General features: G+C 47.7%; 1 protein-coding gene across 2 annotated transcripts in view; it reads left to right on the top strand.

Annotated features, from left to right (window-relative positions):
* RAI1 (retinoic acid induced 1) overlaps window positions 1-22,913 on the top strand; it is a 136,902-nt gene that overhangs the window by 48,223 nt on the left and 65,766 nt on the right. For both annotated transcript variants that reach the window (XR_006284141.1, XM_043523381.1), the window contains exon 2: window positions 1,945-2,046. The gene's annotated coding sequence lies outside the window, so the exon portion shown is untranslated. The remainder of the gene's footprint in view (window positions 1-1,944; window positions 2,047-22,913) is intronic.

Raw genomic sequence — 22,913 nt, 5'->3', positions numbered from 1 at the left:
GGGTGTACAGCAGTGTGACACTTGTGAAGTCCTAAGTGACCACAGATTTGTTATAGTATATTATGTTAGGGAATACACCAGCCAAACTGGGTCTGGAGCTAGGAGAGAGCTTGGAGGAGGAGAAGACAGCTGGGAGAAGAACAGTTCCAAATTGGGTGAAGGAGGAGATATTTTGAATGATGATGGACTTCATGGAAGACGAATAGTCAAACCTTGGTTTTCTTATGAGGCTTGATCTTTATTTATTGTTTGACCTCTGAATATATACAAAAATTAATAGTGAAAAGAAGGCTCCTATGTACTCTACCCCATAATTCAACAACAGGGGGTTCCATGTGAAATTAAAAGCCAACAGACTGGAAATGGATCCCAGTGAATACTCTTTTTCATAATGTACGATTAACCCAGGAAACTTGCTGCCATGGGAGATCATTGAGGCGAGTAACTTAGTAAGGTTAAAAAAATAAGAGTAGCTTTTGCAGAAGGGGATATCAATCCTCATACTTCAGGGCATAGTCTGATCATCAGCTGGAGTCAGGCAGAAGTTCCCACTCTCCCCATGGGCAAGTATTACCCAAAGAACTGTATTAAGAGGGTTTTACAACTTCCTCCGGGGGCATCGAGCATGGGGCACTTGGAAGCAGAACACCTGGCTTTGCGGACCAGTGGTCTGCAGTGTCATGGTGATTCCTCTGGTTTTGAAACTTTTTATAGGGCCGCTGAGCTTCCTCTAGGCGAGGGGTAGGGCTCTTTGATTTCCTTCAACCTGGCAGTGCCTAATGTCCTTGTTTTTCTCATGATTTTTCATTTAGAAGAGGTGCATAGGGAGGGATTGCTCTTTGTTAATGTTCGCCTTCCCTCGTTCCAAACACAAAACCTAAAACAACCATGCAAGGAGATTAGCTGCCGTCAGATCTAATTTGCCAGCCAACGTCCACCTAAATCCCAACAGATGCACAAAGCTTGGAGTCCGAGCTTCTGTATTTTTCCTGTCAGTCACTGCCTTGGCTGCAGCTGGCTACGCAGAACAGAGACAGCTGCAGGTGTGATTTGTTCTCATTTCTCCGCCCCCCTCTCTGCCTCGCTCTTTCTTTTCCCAGCTACCTTCCACGTCCACCTATCTGATCATTGCATTCAAAAATGAAACACAGCCTCAGACCCCAAGACTGTTCTGTATCTCTCTGATGCAGGCTTAGTTCAGAACTGGGATGTTTTGGTGGGTGGGTGTTTTTGTTTTTGTTTTTTTGTTGTTAATGTGACCACTTGAGACTGAGGAAAGAAAAATGAAAAACTATAAAGGAACCAGCAACCTCCTTCCTCCTTCCCTCTCTCCCCCCTCTAGAGGATTAAGCCAAAAAAAAGAAAAATAATAATGTCTGCAGCTTTCTGTTGACCCTGCATGATGGCATTTTTGTGCTCTGTGTGGTGCTTCTGCTGCTGATTGCTATTCCTGGCACAAACACACGCGCACACACACTCACACACACACACACACAAACCTCGCATAGATCACACAGGCAAGGCAAGGCAAGCCTGCTACCCACTCAGCAATCATAATAATAATAAAAAGACACACACTGTCACTAGCCCCTCTGCAGCTCTGGCCATCCTGCCCAACGACTGGATGCCTCTATCGAGAAATCGGACAAACCGCCCTCCCTCTGTTTCCTTCCCCTCCACCCCCAACCCTCACCTCTTCCCTAGCTCCACCAAAGCACCCTCCTGTCTGGTGTAGCAGCCTGCAGCCAAACCCCCCAACCACTCCTACCACTGGCATTAAATTTTCAGGCTGGATGCTATAGGGCCGTTTCTAATTACCTTATATCCCCTAGTGGTCCATGAATAATGGCTACTGAAGGAGCTTAGAAGGGTTGCTGAGAAGGAAAGCAAAAATAAATAAATAAATAAAGAATTGTGCTATTTCTCACTTTTTTTTTTCCTAAGGATCTAATCTGGCTACTGTGTTCTGGAAGAGGAGGAGGAGAGAGAGAGACAGCACGAGAGAGTGAAAGAGAGAGAGAGAGAGGAGCACAAGAAACATTGCAGGTATTGTTACAAGCTATATCTTTGTGCCTTTCTTTACTGGAGGGTCTGCAGAACGTTCTTTGGGAATTTGCAGCGCTTTTCCCTGATTTATTTTTCTCTCGTGCAACTTGCTGCCCTTTCCAATTGAGGCTACACCGTACGTTTCTGGCGTCGCAGAGTTTGTCTGTGTCCTGCTTGCAGTGTTTGGGGTTTGGTTTGTTTGTTTTTTTCTATAATTAAAAAAGGGGGTTGAATTTGTTGCAAATTTCAAGTGGCTTTATTGGTAACGGGCGTCTGAACAAAGATACGAATATTTGTGTGTGTGTGTATGTACGACAGAGATTTCTTCATTTCGCTAGTCTCAACCCCCACTTTTTGGAAGTTGAAATAATAATAAAAGCTGGGGTTTGTAGATGAATATGGGAGCGAGGTCTGTCAAGGAGGGTTTGTTTAGTGTTGGAGTTATTCATGTGCATGTTTTTCTACTTTAAAAAGTTCCAACACTGATGAGCCCCAGTGTCCCACAATCATTGCTGTTGTCTTTGTGTGCAAACCCTGATTTGATTTGTTGTCTTTCGTTGATTTGGTGTGTATCAGGCGCGCCTGCCAGAAAAAATTGTTCTAGCCGAGATATGAGTAATCCCAGGATTTGCACATCTGGCCGGGTGTTCGGAAACCCCCTCCGTGAGACTTTCACATGCTCTCCTGCTCCTCCTTTCCCATGGCAAATTTATACAAAAACCGTCCATTGTCATTAAAAAAACAACCCAAACAACCAACTCACAGCCCCCTTATAGAGATTTCACTTTTCAGAATGTGGGTGAGGGAGAGACGGAGCGAGCGAGCTTTTGTTTTAAATAAAGAAATGGCAATGATTGAAAACACATGAATAGGATGCAATGCAGAATGTGTGCGTATGGCGCGGGGGGTTGGAAAAGTGCTTATACTACAGAAGCAGTGCTTGAATGACCGGGTAGTACATGACAGCCGAGGGGGGCTGTCCATTCTCTATCATTACTGAGCAGCTCACAGGGGCTTGCGTTTGCGTGGAATGGAATTTGATTTTTGGAATGCGAAGAATGATTTTTGCAACTGTCGAACTAGCAGAGGAAAACCGAACTGAAGTGGTACATGAAATCATATCCATTCAAACTTTACCAGCTGATATTGTAACAAAGCCAGCTCACGGTAATTATAAATAAATAAATAAAATCCAGAAGGGAAAAAAATCATACGTGAAAATTAGGAAGCAAAAGTATAGCATGAGCCCATGGACTTTGAAACCTTATCAGGCAGAGAAAGGTGGTGGTTGAGATACTAATACTGAGACCTTATCCAAGTGTGGCCACCGTTCTCCTGGATTTTATTTTTGTGCAGCAATAAAGATCTGTTAAGTGCCTTGAGAGGGGTGGCCTCCTTGGAGCACGTCTTTCAAAATAAAAAAAATCATTCCTGCAAGGCTCTGCCTGGCCCCCCCTTGCTTGTTTTGTTTGTTTGTTTCCAAGGGGAGCAGAGCCTGGGGGGGGGGGGGGGGGGGAGGGTGAGCAGGGCGGGGAGAAAGCAGGGGGGCGGAGAGTCGATTTAAATTGGACTTAATGGATTCCCAGGGCAGCTCTTTTAGATGAAAGTCAAAATAAGAGCCCAAGTGAATCTCAGCAGACCTGTCTGCTGCATTAAAGATGCAGCGTTCCTCCTCTTTCGCCTCCCCCCTTTTTTTCTTTAAAAGGAGAAAATAAAAGTGTGTTAGCTGTACAGAAGAGAGTGGAGTTTCCAGGCCTATAATGAGAGCTCTAATTGAAGAACTTACAGCCTCTTGGGATAGTCTTTACTGATCACTGCTTTTGTTGTTCCTGCCTCAGTCTGGGTTGGGGTTTTTTTTTGGTGTGTGAGAGAGACGTGCTATTTTTAACCCCCCCCCACTTTGGCCCCTGGCAGGCTAGGTGCCCCTGTACACAGCCAGGGCATCTCCGCAGTGTAAGTGGCCCAAGTATGCAGGCGATCTGCAGTCTGGATAGGCTTGGTGTTTTCTGATTGACGCACCACGTTCAGCTAAGAGACCCCCCTGGTAAAATACCTCTGGGATTCAAAGGGTTAAAAACAGGCTCTCTCCCTCTCCCCTCCTCCCCCCCCTCCGTGTCTGAGTATCCTTCGGGCTTCGTGGGACACTTAGGGCCAGGTTCTGATCTCAGTTATAGTGGTGTAAATACAGAGTATCGTCACGGAGGTCAGGGTAACTATGATGCGACTCAAGAGGGAAATTGACACGTACCCCAGCTATATGCCCACACCCTTCCCGAGGCTCAGCAGTAGAGGCGACTGTAGCAGCTGGGACCCAAGTAGGAGCAAAGCTTCTATTGGGCACATAGGGTCGGATCCGCAGCCTCACCAAGTCTGCTTTTCCCCAGGGGAGCAGTGCAAAGCAGACTTAAAGTTCTCCTAAGCCAGCTGAGGATTCCCCTGGAATTCACCAGTGGCTTAGAGCTGGCATGGCCAACTGCCAGCGTGGGAGGCATGTCAGGGGTGCGACTGGGGAATGGGAGTGAGGCTGGAGTTGTGCTGCCGTCCCGGGGGCTATTCCAGCTGCAAGCAAACTGTAGCAGCCCTGAGACTGCTCTAAAGTTGTGTCAACAGCCAAACTGGCCCTGGGCCAGCCCCAGGATTGGAAGGGGGAGCAAACAGTTGGGGTACAGCCACCTTTGCCCCCTTCTCAGGTTCTGCACTGAGCAGAGCTCAGTCACAGCTGGAGCGGGGGCGGGAGGGGAGGAGAGAGAGGAGCTAGCCCATAATGTAGGACTCAGTTCACTGTTTCCTTTCTCACTGTGATCTCTTCCTCCCATATAATAATATCTGCCCCTTTTTGGGGGAGTTATCTGTAGGGGATTGGAGGGCCCCTTGAAGAACCATAGCCACCACTCCTGTCCCTGCTGTGAGCACATGCAGGATCTCTTTTGCTGAGTGGTCATACATTTGTTTGGATTAATTTAAGGGGTCTTCTGAGAGTATCCTTGTCACGCCAGTGTGATTCTGTCCTTTCCCCCCGTGCTCCTGGTGTCCCTCACCCAGGCACTGCTTGGCAGCCAACTTGGCCAACGAGGAGTGTACAACGGGATCCCCTAAGATGCCTTGTAATGCTGCTCCTTAATCAGCCAGAGGTTGCTACTGAGTCTCCGTAGCATTTGCATCCCCTTTGCCACTCTGGGTAAAAACGAGGTCAGGTCTGGGAGCTGAACTGGCATCTCCTGAGCAGCAATGCAGAACGCAATTACTAAGCTGGTCGGGTTTTGTGTGGCAGAGGGGCTTGCCTGATAAGGCTCCTAGGTGTGCCAATTCTTAAGCCCCACTGGCTCACTCCGCTTTTGTTCCTCTCCCACGGCTAGAAACCTTTTGCAGCTACAATTAAGATGTAGATTTAAAAATCAGGAGAGCAGTGGGCTCTTGCTCTGTGGTATTTGCAATTTGCAAGGCTGCAGACTTACATAATACAGGGAGAAGGGGAAAGGTTGATCCTTAAATGCTGCCTTAGAAATACCATTGATAAGTAGGTTTAGAATGAAGGGAGAGCAGTTAACCTAGACTTCAGCTCACTTAAAAAATTGCATATTGACATGGACAGTGATGCATCAGAAGCTGCAGATTCTATATCATTGGTTCCTGTCCTTCCATTACAGGGTGTCACAGTTGTGGAGTTGGGTTTAATTTCAGGCACTGCTGTACAAAATAATATCACTTAGCGCCTGTCATGTGACAATCTCAAAGCATTTGGCAAAGACTAAAGCCATGTCTACACTGCAGCTTATGTCGGCTTAACTTATGTCGCTCAGGGGTGTGAATAAACCACTCCCCCGAGAGAGACAAGTTACACCGATATAAACGCCGGTGTGGACAGCACTTCCCCCACCAACGTAGCTACCGCCTCTCGCGGAGAGGCTTTTATGATGCCGACAGGAGAGCTGTCTCCCGTAAGCCTAGAGCATCTCCACCAGATGTACTGCAGCGCTGTATGTGTAGACATTCCCTGAGTCTCTCAGCCTCCCTGTTAGAGTTCTACTCATTGTATAGGTGGGGGTATGCTGAGGCTCAGAGGGGTTAAAAACTTGCCCATGGTCACATACTGAACCAGTGACAGAGCCACGAGGAGAACCCAGGAGTCCTGGCTCCCAATCCTCCGCTGTTAGAACGTAAGATAAAGAGGGAAGGTGCAGGTTCTGTCCTGGAGGGGAAGAGGCTAGCAGAGCATTTGATCGGCCTTTGAGACGTAAGCAGGAACTCCACTTTTGTGTCATCCCTATTGATCTCCAGTATAGGAAAACCTCTCGTTGGGCACCTGCCTGACGTCGTCTGGGGGGATTGTGTAGGCACGTGAGCTACGAGAACTTGTCCTTCAACAGCTCTTCAGCTTTTGATTGTCTTCTGATTAAGGCCAAATTTGAGTCAATGGCTAAACTCCTGTTGACTTTAATGAGTCCAGAGTTTGGCTCCAGTGTCTCTTGTGGTTAATGCAGGGAGAGGAGGCGTCTAAACTCATGCCTTCTGTTCCTGGCCTGGCCACTGACTCTCTGGGTGATCTTGAGCGACTCGTTTGGTCGCTCTGTATCTCAGTTTCCCCATCTGTCAAATGGGCATTGTAGCACCTAATTTGGCCTGAGGTCGGCAATACATGTTTGTCAAACCCTTTGAGAACTTTTGAGGAAAATCCCACAGAAGGGCGGACTGTTTGGACAAGAAGAATCATTTCCCCTTTTGCTACTTTCCACTCGCTCGCCTCCCCTAGCGTCTTGAGCGCGTCAGAAAAGCACAAGCAGGCTGAGGCCGAGAGGAGAAGGCTTCTTGTGGTTTAAGTGCCTCTCCCTGGTTGAAACAGGGAGAGGGGTGTTGGAGGTAGCCAAGCTTCTGGCACTGGACCAGGACACACACTGCTCTCCCTGCCTTCCCCCCCACCCCCATGAAAATGATCACTAAAAGCCACGGGCAGTGGGAATCTTGATGTTCTGTCAGTCCCAATCTTTTACAGCAGCAGTACTCTCTGAAGGCTTGCACTCTGCTGCACAGAAGAAAACAAGTGAGAAGAGTGGGAAGGGAAGAGAGAGCCTTTGCAGCAGGCAGGCAGTAATTACAGTCAGTCCGTGCCTGTGAAGTTCCCGCATCACACTTTTGCTTAGAGAGAGAGAGATGTTGTCTTATACTCCGGACCCGTGGAATAGGAGGAGGATGCAGGATAAGCAGCAATTGCGAAGGATGTGATGCTGGACCCTAGCTATGTGTGCTCCCTGCCTGCAATATGCTTGAGCTTCCTGCTGCATTACTTACGACTTGATGTAGGTGAACCTTTCAACTACCTGCCCTTGGGGAACAGCCAGGCTGCAAGGAAGGTGTCAACAGCCTTTGCATCACAGCTGGGGAAAAAATGTTTCTCCTTTCTGCTCTCTACACCCCCCTGCCCCATGGAAAAGGTAATCTTGAACGTTTAAAAAAAAACCCAAAACCTCAAGTCCCTCTGATGTGGCCCAGTCTTAGCAAAAGTCAAGGCAAAATATCAAGGAGTTTTTCCTTTTATGCAGCGTTCGAGATTGAAGATACCCTAGTGGAAAGGGGAGGACCAGAGCAGCAAGGCAAATGGAAATCTTAAAGGAAATTCTTTCCTTTCTGTTGTCCCCAAGGAGATCAGCCCAGAAAATGATCCACCCACTAATTAAAATGATTATGTCTTGATTGAGACATTCTTGCTTATATCCCACTTGCCTACAAGAAGTTTGGGAGTGGACAAATTCTTATCATATACCTAGATGGATGGATATAGAAAATAGGTAGATAATCTATCTATTTAATCTAATCACAAGCATAAAAGAAATAAAAAACGCATGGTGCCATATTAAAATACTACCAAAAGATAGATATCTATAGATTTATCCTTTAGTTGCATTTGGTTATATATAAAAAGATTATACATAGTTATATTTAAAGAACGAGCCAATCCTTCTGTTGAAGTCAGTGGACATACATTGGAGATTAATTTGGCTTACTGTGTAGGGTTTGGTATGTAGGGAATATGCTGAAGCACTGCCTTATTTGAAACAAGAGTTATTCAGATCCATTTGTGGTGGCTGCATTATACCCAAGTGGCAGGGCAAAGCAAAAATTGTGTGTATGTGTGTTAGTGTTATATTAAGGGACCTGGACCTAACCCTGATGCAAAAAGAACTCCCATTGAATTCAATGGGAGCTTTGTTTTTTTCAGGAGTGTGGGGGCATGCCTTTTAAATGTGGTTCAAATTCAGTTCTGGTGCAAAGAGGCTAAACTCTGGTTAGCCCCAGGTTTTATGCTCACATAAAACCTGAGCTGAAACAGGACTGGTTCCATTTTAATTTGGAATATCATCTTCAAGAAAACCCCTTAAGTTTTGGGGGTTATTTTTTACTTTCTTAGAGTCAGACTTTGTTTCCTTCCCTTTAATTGCATTTCCATTGTTAGTCACTGCTTGATGTCTCACCAGGGGATACCTTTTTTTGCTGCATTTATGGTAATGGCTAGAACTTGCTGTTGCTCTCGCTACCTGTGTTTGTGTAGTCCCAGCTATTGGATATTGGGAAAAGTTTAAATATTGTGCGCCCAATTGTCAGGTTTCAGAGTAGCAGCCGTGTTAGTCTGTATTCACAAAAAGAAAAGGAGGACTTGTGGCACCTCAGAGACTCACAAATTTATTTGAGCATAAGCTTTTGTGAGCTACAGCTCACTTCATCGGATGCATTCAGTGGAAAATACAGTGAGGAGATTTATATACACACAATTGTCATGTATTTTAAACAACAGCCCCTTTCCATCACTCTGGTAGTGTAAAGGGGCCTTAAAGTGAGTGTAAATTCCACTGGCAGGGCAGTGCCCTTAGGCCTTATCTACAAAGGGAAATTGGCCAGAATCCCTATGGCGGAATAAGCTATTCCGGAATAGCTCCCTGTAGGGCCACATGTGGACTCTATTCCAGAATAAAAGTCACTTCTGTCCAGAATGGGGAGCTGATCTGAAAGAGTTATTCCAGTCCAGGTCCCCGTGTAGACAAGGCATTCATGCAAATGAAAATTTAACGCTACATTCAGCAGACAAGAACAATTGTTTTAAAAATGGTTCTGCCTATTGACTGCTAAAATTAATGCATCGCTAAAGTTCTAATACCTGGCTTATTGCTGTGATGGGGGGAGGGTCATGATTTAATCCTGTAATACTGTATCCCTCCCCATGACTGTTGAGATATGGGCCGCAGGAAACTGTATTCACCAAAGAGTGTGACCTTCACCATGGCTGTTACGATAGAAGTTACAGAACTGCACAGTCCTATAAAACCATGTCTTTCACCATGACTATTGCTAGATGATCTCTAGAACAGTATAGTCTGTAATACTATGGCCCGTCACCAGGACTGTTGCTGTATGCACCTGAGAAACGTATAGTCCTATAATTCCATGTCCTTCACCATGACTATTGTTAGATGAGATACACAACAGTAGAGTCCTCTAATACCTTGTAATTCACTGTGACTATTGTGATATCCGCAGAACAGTCCTGCAGAGTGGGGTGGGAGGAGGTATTGTTTCATGGTGTCTGTGTATATAATAATGATATTCTGCAATTTCCACAGGATGCATCTGATGAAGTGAGCTGTAGCTCACGAAAGCTCATGCTCAAATAAATTGGTTAGTCTCTAAGGTGCCACAAGTACTCCTTTTCTTATTGCGAATACAGACTAACACGGCTGTTACTCTGAAACCTGTATTATGTTGTGTCAGATTTTAAGACTGTTTGGCGTTAGCACCCTCTCTATCTGTTGTCTGGCTTCTGAGCAAGGACTAATGCCACGGGGGGGAGTGAAACCAAGCAAGGAGATGAAGAGAAAATGGGACAAGAGATAAGCGAAGATACAGGCAAAGGGAGAAGACCAAGAGAAGATGAAAGAAAGTAGGGAGAAATAAAGCAATCACTGAAAGAGAAGGAAAAGAGAAATGAAGGCCTTGCAGAACTGATGCCCATGAAGGGACCCAGTCTGGTCCAGCTCAGATACGATGACGCTGGATTTTGGAGGTCGGGGTGTAAATTAGATTTAAGTGAGGAGGCTTCAGTAGGAGTGTAGAGATAGATCTACTTGAAATCAATCTGGGCACCTACTCGGCAGTGAGGAAAAAAATTTCCCCTGCGATGTTAATAACATGGTCCGATGGAGTCATCTCCCTTCTAAAGCCAGAGAAAGGGTATAATCGCTGCAGTTCGATACGGGTCGTTGTAGATACCTTATCTGTGCGTTGGGGCCGTTTGTTATTCTTGTTCTATTACAGCAGTGCTGTGAGGCCCCAGTGAGGATGGGGGCCACATTGTGCCAGGTACTGTACAAACACATACAAAGTGCCCTGACCCAGAGAGGTTACAATCTAAGAAGCAAAGCAGAGGACTAAGGAATCATAGATTCATCGCAATAGAGGCCAAAGTGAGGCATTTAAGCGGTTTTATTGATGTTCCATATGAAAATTAAGCGAGTCCTGTAATAATACTGTAGAAACATCTTCCCTCCCTTTATCTTTGCTCCTTGGGCACGCAGGATATAGTACAGCAAAGTGATACCCTGTAGGATTTTGTGAACGTGCCTGTTTCCTTTGGCTGAATGCTGCTGTAACTTTTATACAGCGCCTTTCACACCAAAAAGCCACCCACTTCAGAAACTTTTCACGTGCAAGAGACAGTTACCCCACTGCTTAAATGCATCTGCTTCTTGAGTGGAAACAGACACCGTTTAAAAGCTCATGACAACACTGCTAAACAAAACAGGAAGTGAAGAGCTGTATACCCCATTGAAACTAGGGGCAGGATTTAGGTCAAGTCAGTAGTGGCTTGGGCTCTGAATGTACATTCTGCGCTCAGTCCTGAGAGATACTGAATGCTGCATCACTCCCTCAACTCCAGCTGATTTCAGTAAGGATTGAGAGCCTTTAGCACCTTGCAGGAGTGATTCTTGGGGGGGAAGGGGGGATAGGGACAAGTTCCCATTTAAGTGCATGGCAAACCCCCACTGACTTCAATGGTGCCGAATCAAACGCTGAATGAGTACCCAGCACCCACCAGGTTCGAGCTCCAGCTCCAGCATTTGAGAGATGAATTATAGGAGGTTCACAGATTAACTGGGCTCTCCTGTGGTTGCATATATTGCCTGCATTATAAGTGAAATCCCTACCCGAACACCTCGGGGAGAGAAATGGATGGAGTCTGTATTCAATAGAAAGAGGGGGGGGGAAATTCCTCTGGCTGGTTTTCTAGCGGTGCAATAAATGTAAAAAAAACCCATGCATGTAAAGAAGTAGGGGCCATACTCAGTGCAGTCATTTCAGGAGCTGATTTACTGTGAAGATGTGAAGGGTTCTGTGATGCTTCCATATTAGCTGGTTAACCCTACTCCTTAAATATAAACATCAGGGTGGACAGTGAAGCCATACGGAGGCTCTGTTGTATAATTTTCCTTTTTTTTTTTTAATGTTCTGAAGTGGATGTATTGCACTGTACATTTTTTTTCCCCTTTAACAAACTGCCTTAGTTAATATGTGGGCAGAATGTAGATGTTCTTGTAACCTTTTGGTAAAGAGACAAAGAGATATAAAAGGGTCCCAGGAGGGAACAGGGTTTGCAGGCACTGTCACTTGGGCTGTGAGGACATAGCATACCAATGGTCTTACTTTGAAAGAGATGCTCTCCTGTTAGATCTCCCTGTATAAAATCCAAAGCAGAAAGTCGTAGTGCCAGGCCCTCTGGGAGGTCTTGAAGGTGCAGCTGTAGACACCAAGAGCTGAAGCCCAGCTGGTGACGGGATTCTGTTGATGTTGGTTTGTTTTTGTTTTGCTGGGTTTTCTTTGCAAGGGGACATGATGCAAAGCCATCAGGAGAGATTTCAATTTGCAGGAGGAGCAGGGATGAATGAGCCCAAGATAAGAGACATTTGTGGGTCCTGGAAGGGAAAGTTCACAACTGTTTGCAGGAGGGACTGAGAGATTGATTAGGAGGCAGATTTTAGGAGCAAACGTTTTCAGGCAATCTGCAGCTCAGCAGTTGGCATTTGAGATAAGGTTTGCAGGAGTGTTCAGAACAGCACCTCATAGATCAGGGAGAGGAGCTTATGTGCTCATTTTCATGAAGGAACCGGCTAGTTTCTCCTCTCAGTTACACCCATGTAAATCAGAAATGATCCAATTGATTTCAGTGGCGTCATTTCCAGTTTACTCTGGGTGTAAATGAGAGGCGCATTTGGCCCCATGGCTTTCAGAACCGTTTCCTTTTCCCCCTCCTCAGCAGCCTATGCCACATATCTGCAAACAGCCGTAAGAAGAGCAGAGATCATTAGCTGGAAGGATCAGATGGGCTCGTTTCTTAAAAGGATTGTCTGATTTCTCTATTGATCAGGTTGATTTAGAAGGGGTAAGTGGGTCAGGGGTCATAAATTATCATTTGAAGGGGGGGGCGTAAAGACCGTGCTCCACTTAGCTGCAGTGGTAAGGAAAGGAACGTATCTATTTGTAGGGACATGAATGGCTGTGCGCTGCGGCTGCCATGTAATTTAGGTCTCCTACACGTTTTAACTGGTGTTAAGGAACCGTATTTAAACTCAGTCAAACAGTGTTTCGGTTAAACTAGTTTCTGCAGTTTGGCTGGCCAAACAGACAAGGGAAAACTTAATTAGATTTGCATTTAGATGGGGTTTTAAAAGCCACTGTATTATAATTTTGAATGCATATGCAGTACACATAATGCACACGGAATCGGTTGCAAAATAACTCTGGCGACTGTGAGCCATGAAGTCCCATGCTGGGGTCTAACATTGCAGGAATTCCTTAGAGACTTGTGGTCTCTCCTTGCTCTCTCTTCCCAGGGAAGAAGGATGATGATGTGGTTTAGAGCAGCCAGGAGCCCTACGTACTGTGCCTGACTTTCCCGCAGAAATTTTTTGGGTGGTCTTGGGCAAATTACTTAACCGTTCTGTGCTTCAGTTTTCCTGGCTGTAAAATGGGGGATAATCTGCATCATAGTCCTTAAAAGTGTTGCCAACTGTCATGATTTTATTGCTGTCTTATGATATCTCACAATATTTTTATTAAATCCCCAGCTTCTGGAGTCGGGTGATTACATTAGCATCTCAGCTTTCATTTAAAAATTTTTTTCTAGCCTTTAAGGTTGCAGGAAAAAGGTGAAAAACCCCAAGAGCTGGAAAAAACAGAAGACAAATAAAAAGAACACAACATGTATTACAGTTTAATAAAATCTCACGATTTTTGAGCCAATCTTGTCCTTTGGCTTTGGGCCTGACTCACGATTTTTGAAGGCTTGGGGTTGGCGATGATAGTGTGGCAACGTGAATATTTGCAAATCATGTTGAGATCCTCAGATGTAGAAGTGCAAAGCGTGATTATTATTCACTCGGGTAACAGCTACTGTAGTACAGGATGTCACAGGCAGATTTCAGTGACGTTGCCAGGCACTAACATATCTATATCGATCTGTCTGTCGTGTGTCTAGAGCGTCATCACAGTATGTGGGCTAAGCCAGTTCGTGTTAATTGCTTTTTCGGTGCTGGGTCCTCTGCCGTTGCAGTTTTGATGTCAGCGTGATGAGAATCAGGGCCAGTGTTGCTGGAACAACGGTTCCGTGTGACTCTCTGTGTGATTAAAAATAAAGATCGTCATACGGGGCTTCTTTCTAGTCCTCTTCTGTACGCACTCTGTACAGCTTAGGTTACCTGTGTGTGTAGTTTTTTCTTCGGCGGCGGTAGGTCTTTTGGTGTAGGGACATGTAGTAGTTTAGAAGAGAAAAAAAGAATGTGTGATGGGGCCAATTACAGCTGTTTCCAGTATTCCTCCACCATGGCAATAGTTTTCCATAGGGGAGAGTTTTGCGGGGTTTTGTTATAAATTCATAGATTCCAAAGCCAGAAGAGACCATCCAGTCTGACCTGCTGCATAACGCAGGCCATAAAACTTCCCCAAAATAATTCTTAGAGCAGATCCCATCTTGATTTAAGAGTTGCCAGTGATGGAGAAGCTACCATGACCCTTGGTAAATTGTTCCAATAGTTAATTACTCTCACTGTGAAAACTTGACACCTTTTTTCCGGTCTGACTTGGTCTAGCTTCATCTTCCAGCTCCCTTTCTCTGCTAGATGGAAGAGCCCCTTAGGAAATATTTGTTCCTCAGGTAGATACTTGGAATCATAGGGTTAGAAGGGACCCAAAAGTCATCTAGTCTAATCCCCTGCCAGGATGCAGGATTTGTTGTGTCTAAACCATCAAAGACAGATGGCTCCAGCCTCTTTTTGAAAACCTGCAGTGAAGGAGCATCCACACCCTCCCTAGGCAGTCTGTTCCATTGTCCTAGTGTTCTTAGTTAGGACGTTTTTCCTGAGCTTTCATCTAAATCTGCCATGCTGTAGTTTGAACCCATTGCCTCTTGCCCTGCCTTCTGTGGCAAGAGAGAACAGCTTTACTCCATCTTTGTTATGGCAGCCTTTCAAGTATTGGAAGGCTGCTATCATGTCTTCCCCCCCTTAATCTCCTCTTTTCCAAACTAAACATACCCAGTTCCTTCAGCTTTTGCTTGTATGGCTTGCATTCCATCCCTTCCATCCTCTTTGTTGCTCGCCTCTGGATCCTTTCCAGTTTTTCTATATCCTTTTTATACATTGGTGACCAAAATTGGACAAAGTCCTCCAGCTGAGGCCTAACCAATGCTGAGTAGAACGGTACTTTTGCCTCCCCTGGCTTGTATGCCATGCCTCTGTTAGTGCAACCCAAAATTGTAATTGCTCTTTTTTTCTTTTCTTTTTTGCAACAGCATCACGTTGCTGACTCATGTTAAGGTTGTGATCCACTACAACTCCCAGATCCTTCTCAGCAGTGCTGCTGCCAAGCCAGTTTCCCCCCCTTCTGTATTTGTGCCTTTGGTTTTTCTTCCCTAAGTGTAGCTCCTTCCATTTGTCTTTGTTGAATTTCATTTTGTTGTTTATAGCCCAGTTCTTCAATTTATCAAGATCCCCCTGAATTTTATCTCTATCCTCCAAAGTGTTGGTAATGCTCCCTTCCCCCCCCAGCTTTGTGTCATCTGCAGATTTGTTCAGGATGCTCTCTCTTCCTATATCCAGGTCATCAATAAAGATGTTAAATGACACCGGACCCAGAACAGATCCCTGTGGAACCCCACCTGAGGCCTCCCTGCAGTCCGACAGCATTCCGTTAATAGTTACTCTTTGTTCTTCTTCGAGTGCTTGCACATGTCCATTCCAGTGTAGGTCTGTGCGCATCCCGAGCACAGTTGCCAGAATTTTTTTTCCCGTAGTGGTATCCGCTGGGTCACCTCCGGCGCCCCCTGTGGGGCCGCACACTCATAGAGCCAGTATAAAGGGCCGCTCTCCTTCAGTTCCTTCTTACCTCCTGTGACGGTTGCTGGAATCCCTCATTGCTCAGGCAGTCCTTCTCCACTGAATGCATCCGATGAAGTGAGCTGTAGCTCACGAAAGCTTATGCTCAAATAAATGTGTTAATCTCTAAGGTGCCACAAGTCCTCCTTTTCTTTTTGCGAATATAGACTAACACGGCTGCTACTCTGAAACCTTTCTCCAAGTGTTTTTTTTCTCAAAGGACTGGAGAGAGTGTACCAGCAAGTTAGAGATCCCATTCCCTCACCTGAACCTTGTCCTGGCAAAGCGTACGGGGTCCCTGGTCGAGCCACTAGCAACGTGTTCACTGTTACACCTTTCCTGGAAAGTGGCCTTCCTGGTAGTCTTCGCTTCGGCCAGCCCCCACATACGGTGTTCTTCAAGGGCAAAGTCCAGTTACCACCTCACCTGTCATTCCTCCCAAAGGTGGTCTCACAATTCCACTGCTGCCGAGCAGTCTCGCTGCCAGTATTCTGCCCTAAACCGCGTGCAGCTAGAGAGGAGCAGCGCCTCCATTCGTTGGATGTTAGGCAGGCCCTGGCTTTCTACTGATAAAGAACCGGACCTTCCTGCAGATCCACTCAGCTGTTCCTAGCAATAGTGGAAAGAATGAAAGGTCTCCCCAGCTCGGCACAAAGAATCTCATCATGGCTTACTTCTTGTATCCGGGCATGCTACAAACCAGCGAGCATCCCAGCTAATCTAACGGCTCGCTCCGCCAGGTCTCAGGCCTCCTCCTCTGCCGCTTTCCTAGCACAAGTCCCGATTCAGGACATCTGCAGAGCAGCAACCTGGTCGTCGATTCGCCCATCCACAACTCGCTATGCCATTACACAGCAGGGTAGAGACAAGGCCGGTTTCGGCTGCACAGCCTTGCTGTCAGCATGTCCTTGAACTCTGAACCCACTTCCTGGACCACTGCTTGTGAGTCACCTCCATTGGACGGGACAAGTGCAAGCACTCGAAGAAGACGGTCACTAGCCTTTCCATAACTGTTGTTCTTCGAGATGTGTTGCACACGACATGTCCATTCCAAAACCCACCCTCCGTCTCCTCTTTTCAGAGGCAGTTGGCAAGAAGAAACTGAAGGGGAGCAGGGTTGGCAGGGCCCTTTATATTGGCACTATGAGTGTGCGGCATCAGAGGGTGCTGGAGCTGACACAATGGATGCCGCTGGGGGAAAAATCCTGGCAATTGTGCTTGGGGTGCGCACACCTACACTGGAATGGACATGTCCGACACATCCCGAAGAACAACAGTTATGAAAAGGTTAGTAACCATTTTTTTTGCAATTGTTTAACCAAAGACTGTGATCAGGTCACCCATAAACCTTCTCTTCATTCAGCTATAGATTGAGCTCCTTAGGTCTACCACTATAAGGCAGGTTTTCTAATCCTCTAATCATTCTTGCGGCGCTTCTCTGAACCCTCTCCAGTTTTTCAACATCCTTCTTGAATGGTGGATGTCAGAACTGGACACAGTATTCCAGCAGTGGTTGCCCCAGTGCTAAATACAGAGGTAAAATAACCAGTCCCTACTTGAGAGTCCCTGTTTATGCATCCAAGGATCACACTGGGAGCTCATGTTCAGCCGCTCAGTTCCTAGAGGAGCATTTCACTTCGGTAGATGGTTGTGTGGTCCTACCACAATGCTTGTTATGTGGGAGACTGAAGCTGTGTGCAGTCTGTTTCTAAAGTACAACAAGTACATTTGTATGTTACAAGGTCTCAACTGTGGGGAAATGTTAAAAGAAATTCTGGGATATGAGCCATCCTGACTGATGGGGTTTGCACCCGTTAGAAAAGATCTGAGGAGCTTCCCCGAGGCCCGCCTTGTCCTGTTCTTGGTGCCCCTCATTTCTTGCTCCTGCAAAACATTCTGCAGTATAACACGTTCCAGGGAACACACGTTGGTGAGTGAATACAAAGTTCTTCAGATAATCACATTGGCCTGAGTCTCCCCCTCACATACGTCTCCCACCCTGGCCAGTGCACCTCCGTCCTGACCTGTGACAGCCCTTGTTAATCTGACCCCGCATCCCCCACAAAGCGCTGCCACTCTGACTCAATCCTAATCTGCAGCATCCCTGAGCCTCTAATCCTGAAAGCCACAGTGGGCTCTGCCAGTGCATCTCAATCTTGACCTTCAGCAACCCCCTACAATTCCCGTTTTCGTGAGCAGAAATTGTGTGAAGATTCCCTGATGTGAATAAATAGAGACTAAGATCAGAACAGCCAACTCGTTATCACTTGTGACCTAGCCCAGGCATAGAACTCAGGGTGTTCAGACGGGAAAGGCCAGGGTGCTAACCCATTGCCCATGCTCCCGGCCTCCTGGGGACTGTGTCTTTGAGTAATTCTGCCATGGGGCTATAGAAAACTCCATGTGCAGTGCCATTCAGATGAGCGGAGAGCCTCTGACACAGAACAAAGGGTCCACAACAGTGAGAACAGTGGGAGTCTGCAGTTGCGGAGATTGTGACAAGAGGACCAAAGGGGTAACTTATGGCGTAGGCGGCAGGAACGGGGAAGAAGGCGAGTTTAAGTGGTGGGAATGGCGGGAAGACAGGGACTCTGGCTCAGGCTGTTCCTGCTCTTTCAAAGAGAGTAAACGTCCTTCTTTTTCCAAGTGCCTCCCACAGCCAGATAGCTCTGCCCCCTCTTGTTTCCTTTATTTTTTAAGTGGTCACCGCTGGCAAGGAGCCTGTAGACTGGAAATCTCCCTGTAAATGTCACGCGTACCAGCCCCTTCTTACATGCCAGGATGCAACAGGAAGTGATGACTTGGTTTACTGGCATTGGCTACCATTTTAGAGCAAAATATGGAGCGGTGGGTAATTATTTCTCTTCCTTAATTGAAATTTCAGCCTCAGTGACTTGCTAGAACGTGCGAGGGAAGAGGCACAGGCAAGCATGACATAAACGGAGAGCTGCGTAATGGTCCGGGAGGGAGAGGGAATTTATTGAATTCACAGGTGGGCAAACGATCTCATAACTCATGGGAGGGTACAGCCATTGCTGTTAGCCAGCCATTCCCTAACGAGGCTGCGGAAAAGGATTTCCTCCCCCAGCCGCACTGATGGGTTCCTGACACACCAGCCTATGTATTAGCATTATTATTATTAACGTGCTGTCTTTTAATGTTTCAAAACAAAGGGTTGGGTTTTTTCTTTTGTTTTTGTTGGGTTTTTTTTTTTTTTTGCTTTGAATAGAGGGCCAATTAAATAAAATTATCATCTGAAGGCTGCCACGACACCCCTTGATGACAGCCAGCAATCAGGTGTAGCACAGCATGGCTGATAAGGGCCAATCAAGACGTACAAATGAGGTGTTGACATTCAAACAGCAGGTACTGTACCATATAGCATGAGCCTTGTTTGCTATCTGTCGAGATGGTGCAGAGCCAGGCATGGGGGAGACAGGGCTGTGAAAGGCAGCAGAAGGGAGTACGGACGGCAGGCGGGCTCTCGGTTTCTACTGGGAATCATTTATTATTAACGACAGTAGTACTATGAAAGCAGGGCCGAATTATGCAATCCTTAATCAAGTCAATTGCCCACTGATGCCAGCATGAGCTTGGGCCGATGGAAGGATGCAGAACTTGGCCTTTGCCCTTCTAGAGCCCAGTCATTCCATGTAAGCTGAGCACGCTCAGCTCCTTTCAAGAGGCACTAAGGGCCAGACCTACAAAGGGACTTAGGAGCCCAGCTCCCACTGATTTCTATAGAAGCTAAAAAGCCTAAATAACTGGGAGGTCCTGGACCTGAGTGCCTTGCAGGATCTGGCCCAGCTAGCACCTCGCATCGGAGGATCTCAAAGAGCTAGACAAAGGTAAATTAGTAGTCTCTTCATGTTACAGATAGGTAAACTGAGGCACGGGGAGGTTAAGTGATTTGCATAATGTTATACTGTGCACTGGCGCCGGAGTCATTGATAGACACCTGACTCCAAGCATAGGTGCCAACTTCTGCTGGCGCCGGTGGGTGCTCGACCCCCCCCGCCCCGACTCCACCCCTGTCCCGCCCTCTCCTGCCCCGCCCCCATTCCAACCCCTTTCCCAAATCTCCACCCCGGCCCCGCCTCTTCCCCGCCTCCTCCCCTGAGCGTGCCGCGTTCCCACTCCTCCCCACTCCCTCCCAGAGCTTGTTATGCCGCAAAACAGCTGTTTCGCAGTGGCAAGCACTGGGAGGAGAAGCGGGGACGCGGCACGCTCGGGGGAGGAGGCGGAGGTGAGGTGATGCGGGGCGGGGAGCTTGGTGGCCAGTGGGTGCAGAGCACCCACCAATTTTTCCCCGTGGGTTCTCCAGCCCCGGAGCACCCACGGAGTTGGCACCTATGACTCCAAGTCCTCTGCTTTAGCCAGTAGGTGGGTTCTCAACCTGGAGGTCTAGTCTTCCCGTGTGGCTAGCTGGGATGGGAATCCTGCCACTTTTCCCTTTGTAACTTGGAAATAGCAGAGAACCTCTGCTGTAGGTTACGCTGCCTCCATCTGCACATTCAGAGCAGCCTCATGCTTGGTTAAACACAGTTCCATGACGGTTTCCTTGACCACCATGGACAGGGAGTTTTGGCCTGAGAACAGTGTTAGAACCATGGCAGATCATCTGGCGTGTGGGTTGGCTAGACAGGTTCTCCAATAAAAAGAAGTTCCTGTCTGCAGTGGTCAGGGAAACCATGCTAGAGCCCTGCTCGCAGCCGCTGTGTTTAAGTAGGACTGCAGCTCCCAGAGTGGGCAAGACCTTAAACGGCGTCCGGGAGGCAGGATCTCTCCACCTTTAGACACTTGGCTGGAGTCCTTTGAACTGGGTTGGGTGGTCTCAGCTTAGCTCCTAGTGTGATCTCGCGCTCGTGTTCCGAGCACGTTTTTTTGTCTGCGCCACGACGCGGCTCCCTAACATTGGCTCCGTTATTCACGGCGGACAGATTCTGGCAGTGTGAAACTTTACACCGTACCTCGCTGAGCTCACACCTTACCAGGGCGGGCCGGGCAGAGTCCCTTCACCGCCGCCGGCACCACGTTTTTGAATTAAAACAAAAAAAAATTTTAAAAGGGCGGGGGCGGGACGAGGGGTGCTAGCGACGGGAGGGAGGCCAAGAGAATGTTGCAATAATGAACCGATCGAACCAGTTCAGAGACCATTTGGAGAGGAGAAATAAGCTACATTTTGAACGACCTCATCAGCATTTCCTGTCTCACGGTGGAGAAATTGCATGTGGTGAAAGGCTCTAAAAATAGGATCAACAAACTTTTAACCACATTTGCAGATGTGAAGGTAAAGTCAGACCAACCCCGTAGGCACTGAAGCTGAAAAATAATCCCAGAGCCCTTCAGAAGTTTCCCCTCTCTCCCTCCCAAGCACCGCCAGCTTTAACCCTCTGCAGGATGTAGGGGAAAGCGTCATGTGTGAAAATGGGGGACTAGGTCAGGACATAGCCCAGAGTAGAACTCAGGGTTTGCCAGCGGCGAGAGGTTACCGCGCTAACCCGCTGCTCGTGCTCCCAGCCTCCCGGGGACCATGGCTCAGAGCCTTTCTGCCGTGATGCAGTGGTGATCGCGATGTGAGTTGAAGGCTCTGGCAAGACACAGCTAATGTGGAAAATGCGCGTGTGGCCCCGAGCTGGAGTGGTTGTGATGGAGACTGAGTGGAGGGCAGCAACCCCTGGATTAGCAGCTGGAATGAGTCTCTCCATGGCTGCACCGATCTCTCCTCCCTGTCCCCATTAAGTGTGCTCAGGAAGACATTAAGATCAGAAGCACGTACGGTGAGACTCTGTCTAACAGCGCTGCTGGCTGACCCTGATTTGTAGCAGGGCTGAACGCTGAGGCTGTAACGTTACCGCTCTTCCTGTAGTAATGGTGAGCGAGAAGGAGTCACATGCACACCCCTGCTTGAGAAAGAGAAGGGGAAAGGGAGGGGGACCGGACAGGTCAGCTCCGGGGAAGCAGGGGAAATGAATCCCGGGTGTAAATGAAAATCCAATCTCTCATTTGTGGTACGTTTGCTTAGCAAGCCACAGCGGTGCCACCGCATACGAATAAAAAAGTTGAGGGCATCCAGGAGTGAGTGTGCATTAATTCTCCAGCCAGGCCGAGGGGGACATCGCAGAGCACGGGGGGAGGGTTTGTCCCCCTGCCGCCCCAGTGGCTGTGCCGGTGGTCGCTCAGGACAATGACATGGGTATTATGCACCAAAAGGGAGGGTCTGCAGGGCTTGGGGATAAAACCTCTCTGGCTGGGAAGTGACCCTCTGTCTCTCTAGTGCATGCTGTGGTCCCTCCACCCCCACTTCCTTCCTTCCTCCCTCCCCAGCTCTCCCTGCTGCAGGATCAAATCGGCTCCCTAGGTTAGGTTAGTTTCCTGCTGTCTTTTATTCCAGTCCCTGTGTTGCATTCCATGCCAGGACTAGCCCGTCCTCGCCTCCTCTGAATGCTGCTTCGCTTGTGGGTGCCAGTGGCTGTGGGGGGCTGAGAGGAGAGCCCTGGGGCCAGGGGCCTGTTTATTGCAGTGATGGGGAGAAGGAGTGTCCGGGAGAGCCTCCATCAGAAGGGAAATTGTCATTGGCTCTGCTTGACCTACAGACTGTCTTTGGGATGCATGCCACGGCAGCTAGTGCTGTTTCTCAGGCGCTGGTGGCAGGCAGCCAGCCAGCTTACCACACAGACCGACCCACTCACCTTCAGTCCAGACAAAGGGAGAGCAGCCTCACCCTCCACCCTGCCCTGCCCGTGAGCCCGGGGCATCACTCATTACGACAGCCCACCCGTGCGGGCAGATGCAGTACCCGCTTTTCTCTGGTCGCACTGACTCCTCCCCCCCCATCCCCTTCCCCCAAATGAGCTGCTTCTCTGCAATCCTTGTCTAATGGTTAGAACGAGGGCCTAGGACTCAGGACTCCTGGGTTCAAATCTCCGATTCCGCCATCAGCTCGCAGTCACGATCTTGGGGAAGGCACATCACCTCGTCCTGCCTCACTTTCCCCATCTGTAACGGGCGGGATTTTGTGAGGCTTAATTTGTTACCGCTGGGTGGCAGGCACGGAGGAAGGCCAAGTAGCTGCATTTTTAGAATCCGAGCAAATATGAAGATCCTTTCGTGGTGTTTTTGTTCATGATGATTGCGGTCAGTACCAATTCAGTTTAAACCCTCCCTTTGCCATGGTTGTGTTTGTCCTGCATTGGTTATGCTACAGTCCCTGGGTTGCTTTGGGGAAATGTACAGAGCAAAGTTTAGGCAAAACTAGCCTGTTCCTGTGAAAGGGAGGGGGAAAAAGATCCAGTGTTGTTGTTGTTTATGGAAGGATGGTGAGTAATGTATTGCCCTTGAAAGGTGAGAGACTGGAGCACTGCGTATGAACCATCTTCTGTTTATAATATCCACTTATCAGACACATGGACAGCACTTGCATGCCATTCCCATTAGCCTGTACAAAAGCAGGGC

The sequence above is a fragment of the Chelonia mydas genome, chromosome 10 (assembly GCF_015237465.2).
Source record: "Chelonia mydas isolate rCheMyd1 chromosome 10, rCheMyd1.pri.v2, whole genome shotgun sequence".
NCBI classification, from domain to species: Eukaryota; Metazoa; Chordata; order Testudines; family Cheloniidae; genus Chelonia; species Chelonia mydas.
This window is presented reverse-complemented; position numbering and strand designations above follow the sequence as displayed.